The following is a 6427-nucleotide window of genomic DNA, read 5'->3' as shown; positions in this document are numbered from 1 at the left end:
GCTTGTTGTCAAGTCCTTGAAACAGGCAGAGTGGGTGGGCGGCCCCGGTGGCGCAGCGGTTTAGAGCCACCTGCAGCTCAGGGCGTGATCCTGGAGACCCTGGATCAAGTCCCACGTCAGGCTCCCTGCATAGAGCCTGCTTCTCCTTCTGCCTGTGTCTGTGCCTCTCTCTCTCTTTGTGTCTCTCATGAAATAAGATCTTTTTTTAAAAAAGAAATTCCTTTGGAAGAGCCTTTTTCTCTACATTCCCCCTCCCAAAATACATGTTTTTCAGGTTTAATCCGATAGTGAAATGAAATAGAGAGGTCAGGCAAAAGTTGGCCAAAACAGGCTTTTAATGGGATGCGCTCTCAGGCGAGGTTCTGTGGCCCGCAGGGGAGGGAGAGCGGGGAGTTGCGGGCCTGGGAAGTCCGGCGCAGGGGAGGGCAAGCGGGCTTTTTAAGAGGGGAGGGGTCAGCGGTTGGGTGTCCATAGGGGATGATAGGTATTAGGGCATATTAGTGGTGAAATTGGTATGGAGTGATAACTGCTTATGCCCTTATGGGGTCTGGGTAAAGTAGGTTCAGGTTTCCTGCATAGGTCCGGTGTCCCCCTGATGACGTGTCTTCGTGTCTTCGGCAGCCTGCTGGTGATGGGAAAGTTCTGAGGTGGGGCAACAAAGTGGAGGGTCTGCCGCCATTTTGTTGGTGCCTCCTGATCCCCCTTGATGCCGCCAGCCCAACAATGTTAGGAATCATCTTCTAAGCATATGGCCCACTGATACACATCTGAAGTGTCTCATGACAGAGTTTTTACTAAACAGTAATAAATGACCTTTTCATAACAATAGCCAGCCCCCTCAGGGTGCTGGAAACCTTGATTCCAAAATACCTGGGAAGCTTCTGCTATCCCTAATCCCCTCCCAACATGAAACTATATAATCAGTCCTCAAAACCCTAGTGCAGCTCTTTCTGCCCTTGGATCCTGTCCCTGTGCTTTAATAAAATCACCTTTTTTGCACCAAAGAGACGTCTCAAGAATTCTTTCTTGGCTATCGGAATTCGAACCTTAACACCTTTCCTACATCAATCTCTTGGCCATCCCCTTTGTTCCAGCACCACCAGGTACTCAGAAGAATTCCGGGTCAAGCAGCAGCTTGCTGTAGGGAAAAAAAACCCTGAAGGAGTGGAAAGAGCAGGGGGTTTTGGAGCCAGCAAGACCTGGATTAAGTAATCAGCTCTGGGATGCCTGGGTGGCTCAGTGGTTGAGCCACCTTTGGCTCAGGGCGTGATCCTGGAGTCCCAGGATTGAGTCCCACATCTGGCTCCCTGCATGGACCCTGCTTCTCTCTGCCTAAGTCTCTACCTCTCTCTCTAGGTCTCTCATGAATAAATAAGTAAAATCTTAAAAAAAAAAATCAGCTCTAACCCTTATTAGCTGTGTGATTTTGGGTGAGTTACCTAACCTCCCTGTGCCTGTTTATGCACCTGGATTTGGGAGAAACAACTCTGAATATGTTGTGCCCAAGATTGCGATTGTCACCACCAAGGAGCTGACACCGATGCAAGCACACGAGGGTTTATTAGCAAGCTCGAGCTTGGGTCCAAGTATACTCCACACAGCAGTGCAGGGGGGTTGGATGCCAAAATGGGTTATAGCTGGGTTTTTTATAGGCTGGTCTAGGGGATTTTCAGAAGAGGTGGAGGAATTTTTTTCCCATTCCAATATGGGGGAAAGGGTGGGGGAGTTTCTTAAGATCTGATATGGGATTCTCTGCCGAGGGCATTCTGCAGTTTTTCCTGTAAAGTTCAGCTCTTATTCACAGGGGCTTAAAATGGCTGTACTTGTGCTAATGCTAAACTTGAGGTGGAATGGCCTTAATTTTCTCAGCCTCCACAAATAGGGTTAAAAGGATTAAGTAAGACCTGAAGTGGAAATGACACCTTTCACCAGTGACTACAATGTGCTAGCTGCTAGCAGTGGTGGTAGTAAAAGTCCTATAATAATACTTGTTAACTATTTTGATTATTACCACTACCTTGTCATACAAATGGGAATCCAAAAATTAGTCCCTTATGCATTCACTCTTAACACATAGCCCCAGAAACTCATTCATTCATAGGGTCACACCAGCACAATCACAAATCCTGTTTCCCCCATACGTGCTGTAATATTGTGCTTTATAATAAGAAATACATTTGTTGTTTGCACCTTCCTGGCATTGAGCTCCCCAAACCCTTGGAATTTCCTAAATGATGAGAGCGTGAAGGGCGTATTTTGCTACTTAAGGAACTGGAATGCGGGAGTGTTGGTGGTGGGGGCTATCACTCCTAACCAGGTGGGCTGGTTGCTAGGGGAACCAACCAAGAGATTAGAGGGTTAGAAATTTTAGTCCCACCCCCCACTCCTGGAGGAGGAAAGGGGCTGGAAATTCAGTTCCATCACCAATGGCCAATGGCTTAATCAATCATCCCTATGTAACAAAGCTTCCATCCCAAAAAGGCGGAGTTGAGAGAGCTTCCGGGCTGGTGAACAAGCAGGGGTCCTCAAAGAGTGGAGGCTCGGAGCCCCTTCCCACGTACTTTATTTGGCCATCCCTGAGTTACATCCTTTTAGAACAACTGGTGATCCGGTGAGTAAAACATTTCTTGAGTCCTGCGCACCGCTCTTAGCCTATTAATCAAACAAGGAGGCGGGCCATCGGAGACTCTGACCTGCGGGCTGGTAATTAGCGTCTAATGTGGGAGCAGTCCTGTGGACGGTGCTTGACCTGGGGCATCTGAGCTGGCCCAGAGAGGTCCTGTCAGAATCCAATATAGCCGTAGGACACCTCGCTCGTGTACAGGACTGAGGAGATTTGCTCGATGGGGAGCAAATCCACACACCGCAACAGGAATAAAAACGGAAAAATGGGGGGCGCCTGGGGACTCGGTGGTTGAGCCTCTGCCTTCGGGTCAGGTCCTGATCCTGGGGTCCTGGGATCCAGTCCCACATCGGGCTACCCACAGGGAGCCTGCTACTCCCTCGGCCTGTCTCTGCTCTCTGTGTCTCTCATGAATGAATACAATCTTAAAACACACACAAAAAAGTCTACACCACAGTCACAAACATTGGTTTCACACACACTTATGTGGGCCATACAACTCGTAACACAAATACTCAACGCTGCCGTTGTGTAAAAGCAGCCACAGACGACATACCTTCGGGTCACATACACGCAAAACAAGAGGATCACAAAAACAGTCTCACAACACAGTGACACAACCCGGGCCTCACGACGCAGACCCCCAAGCAGGAGCAGGGCGGCCACACTACACACCTCTGAGACTCCCGACCTCTGAGACTCCTGACTACCGCGCGCGCCCCGGACGCTCTGGGCCCCGACCGCACGCGCTGCGGGGCCTCCTGGGAAATGTAGGCAGCGGGCCGGGAAGGCGCAAAGGACACTGGGGGTCCTTCGGTCTACGTTGGGGCAAGTGAGATTCCAGTGCTAGTCTGGTGCAGCCTCCTTACGTGCCTCGTGAGAGTCATTTCGACTCCAGGCCGCACAGATCTCTGCCACCGCAGGCCCGGGTCCCTCAATCGCACGTCTGGGGCCTGGCCGACCAGGGCCGCAGCGCACGGCCCCCCAAAAGGCTCCTGGGGGGGGGGGCGGGTTGCAGACTGAGCTCGCAGTGCGCAAGCGCGGGGCCTCATCGGCGAGTGTGCAAGCCCGGAGGGCAGCCTACTGCGGAGGCTGGGTTTAGTCCGCGGATCACGGGAAGACAGCGCCGAGTGCATCTACGTGACTCAAAGAAGACACTACCGCGGTGCACGGTAGGGTCCGTGCGTGCGCGTTGCCCGGCGAGATGCGTGGAGACGTGAGGGGGCCGGGTCTCGGCGTTGCGCGCGCAGCGGCGGCCCCGGCACGGCTCTGATGTCGTGAACGTGCTTTCGAACGGCTGGGGGCCGGGGAGGGGAACGACCTCAAGCCCTGTTGGTGGGAAGATCCCGGGAGAGATGCGTGAGAGCGTGCGCGCCGCGTGGCTTTGTTTAGGGGCGGGGCCGGGAGCTCTCGGGATCGCCAAGGGGGCGGGGCCGTGGCCGGTCTACGCGTTCCTCGCGTGAGGAGGCGGGGCCGGTAGTGGCGCCGGGGATTGTGGAGGGGAGTGCGCAGGCGCCAGGGTCTGGTGCTGCGCAGCTATCTTAGTGGGCGCCGCGGAGCCGCGACCCCTGAGGACTGAGGGGAATGTAAGTATCTGCTGTGAGATGGTGGGGTTGTGCGGCATTGGGTCGTGAGGCGGTGAGGGGTGGTGAGGTGGTGAAGGATCTGGGGGTGGTAATGGGGCTTGGGGTGGTGAGGCGGTGAGTGGTCCCGAGGTGGTGACGCAGCTCAGGGTGGTGAGGTGGTGAGGGGTTCCGGAGTGGTGAGGCGGTGAGGGGTCCCGGGGTGGTGACGCAGCTCAGGGTGGTGAGGTGGTGAGGGGTCCCGGGGTGGTGACGCAGCTCAGGGTGGTGAGGTGGTGAGGTGGTGAGGGGTTCTGGAGTGGTGAGGCGGTGAGGGGTCCCGGGGTGGTGACGCAGTCGGGGTGGTGAGGCGGTGAGAGGTCCCGGGGTGGTGACGCAGGTCAGGGTGGTGAGGTGGTGAGGGGTCCCGGAGTGGTGAGGCGGTGAGGGGTCCCGGGGTGGTGACGCAGCTCAGGGTGGTGAGGTGGTGAGGGGTCCCGGGGTGGTGACGCAGCACGGGGTGGTGAGGCGGTGAGAGGTCCCGGGGCGGTGTGGGCTTCAGCCCACGACCGTGGGTGATGAGAAGGAAGGCAGCGATGAGAGGGAGGGAGGGCGGGCAACGGCGGGCACCCCAGCGAGCGAGAAGTAAGGGGGTGACACGGGTGAGACACCCAGGGCAGAGCTGGTTGGTGCGGTGGGTCATAGTGCTGGGGGTCGCGTGTCCCCTACCTGGGCGGAGGCGGGGGCGTGGTGGTGAATGCTAAGGCAACATTTGTCTTAGAACCTGAGATGAGGGTACGACCTCCCCCAGTGCAACAGCGGTGCCCCAGCAGGCCAGACGGCCTTAGTGTGCATTTAGAGGGCCGGCAAGGCCCACCGTGGCCTCTGGGACCTATGGCTGCGGAGGGCTGCAGGAACCATCACTCACTAATCTTGAGAGTTCAGGAGAGGTTTCTGAAACCTGCCCCTCCCTTCACTCCCCAAACGGGGGTTGGTAGTCCTACTGATCCTAGGCTTGTGGCCAGTGTTAAGTAGAACAGTGCCTGACGCAAGAAAGCAACACATAAATGAATGCGTAATTATTAAATAATGACCCCCAGGATCTCACACCCACTTAGTAAAAGCTAGGGGAAGAAAAGCAGAAGTTGAGCCCAGAGTAAAACGTTTCAGGTCAACATATAATCCTGAAGTCTAGGCTGGAGGAGCTTAGGTTCAGAATTTTCTGGTCAGAGTCCTGAGGGGGCAGTAGTTGGTTGTGGGAGGGGAGACAAGGAGTACAGGGTCTTCCAGGATGAAGATGTCCCTAGGAAACCTGTGGGGTGAATAACCTGGGTTGGGAAGTAGTAGCTGGGCCCCAGGGTGGGAAGTATTTTGCAATAACACAGGGATCTGGAGATGTTTCTGTGTCTAGACCAGGGTTTCTCATTCTTTGCATTGTGAATACTTTGGGCCAGATAATTTTTTGTTGTGTGTATATGGTGGGCAGGGGCTGCCCTCATATTGTAAGATGTTTAGAATTATCCATGGTTTCTATACACCAAATGGCCGTAGCATACCCTCCCCCCACAACTGTGAAACTAGAAATGTTTCCACGTATTGTCAGGTGTACCCTGGAGGGCAAAATCACCCCAGTTGAGAATCACTGGTGTATAGAGCTTTGATAAGGGCACACTATGGACTATACGAAGGTGTGAGTATGGGGAGGAGAATAAAGGGGCTGGAGGAAAGAGGTAATAAAGGGATGATCTCTAGATGAAAAGAAAGAGTGTGTTCTGCAGGTTGGGTAGGTTCTGAGAGGCTTCACTCATTTTGTAGTGTAACGGTCTGCAATGGTTCAGGCACTGTGCTTAACTGACAAGACAGAGATTACCACTCATCTGGAGTTTGCATTTGATAGGAAGACAATTCAGTTCATATTAAGCGGTCATAAGTATTTTGAGAAATAAGGCGGAGTGAAGGGATTATGAATTAAGAACGGGATCAACACCCAGGCTTCCCATCTCATTTAACTCCAAAGCCAGTAATGTCCACCAGCAGTGACTTGGTGTCCTTTGACTGGGAATCCAAGAGTTTGGTTTTGAGCTTACCACAGACTTTTCTTCTTCAGCACTGAGGTTTGAGTTTCAGCAGAGGGAGGTCAGATCTTCAGCCCTACTCCCTGAGGCTCATAGAGACTGGTGGAATGGTTCTTTTTAAAAAAAAAAAATAATTTTATTGATTTATTCATGAGAGACACACAGAG

General features: G+C 53.4%; 1 protein-coding gene and 1 long non-coding RNA gene across 6 annotated transcripts in view; one reads left to right on the top strand and one right to left on the bottom strand.

The window, feature by feature from the left end:
• Nucleotides 1-317: 317 nt before the first annotated feature.
• Nucleotides 318-4060, bottom strand: LOC144323406 (uncharacterized). The gene is made up of 2 exons (XR_013388841.1): nucleotides 3299-4060; nucleotides 318-622 (listed from the first exon to the last, which is right to left on the bottom strand). It is a non-coding gene; the product is annotated as an uncharacterized LOC144323406 (long non-coding RNA).
• The window catches only part of ZNF667 (zinc finger protein 667), a 25948-nt gene continuing 22002 nt past the window's right edge, over nucleotides 2482-6427 (top strand). The window contains exon 1 of one of the 5 annotated variants that reach the window (XM_077913231.1): nucleotides 2482-2611. The gene's annotated coding sequence lies outside the window, so the exon portion shown is untranslated. Of the gene's footprint in view, nucleotides 2612-3441; nucleotides 3796-4054; nucleotides 4210-6427 lie in introns of those variants that run through there. The other 4 variants (XM_077913227.1, XM_077913221.1, XM_077913223.1 and 1 more) reach the window with 4 other exon arrangements.

The sequence above is a fragment of the Canis aureus genome, chromosome 1, assembly GCF_053574225.1.
Source record: "Canis aureus isolate CA01 chromosome 1, VMU_Caureus_v.1.0, whole genome shotgun sequence".
Classification (NCBI taxonomy): Eukaryota; Metazoa; Chordata; class Mammalia; order Carnivora; family Canidae; genus Canis; species Canis aureus.
This window is presented reverse-complemented; position numbering and strand designations above follow the sequence as displayed.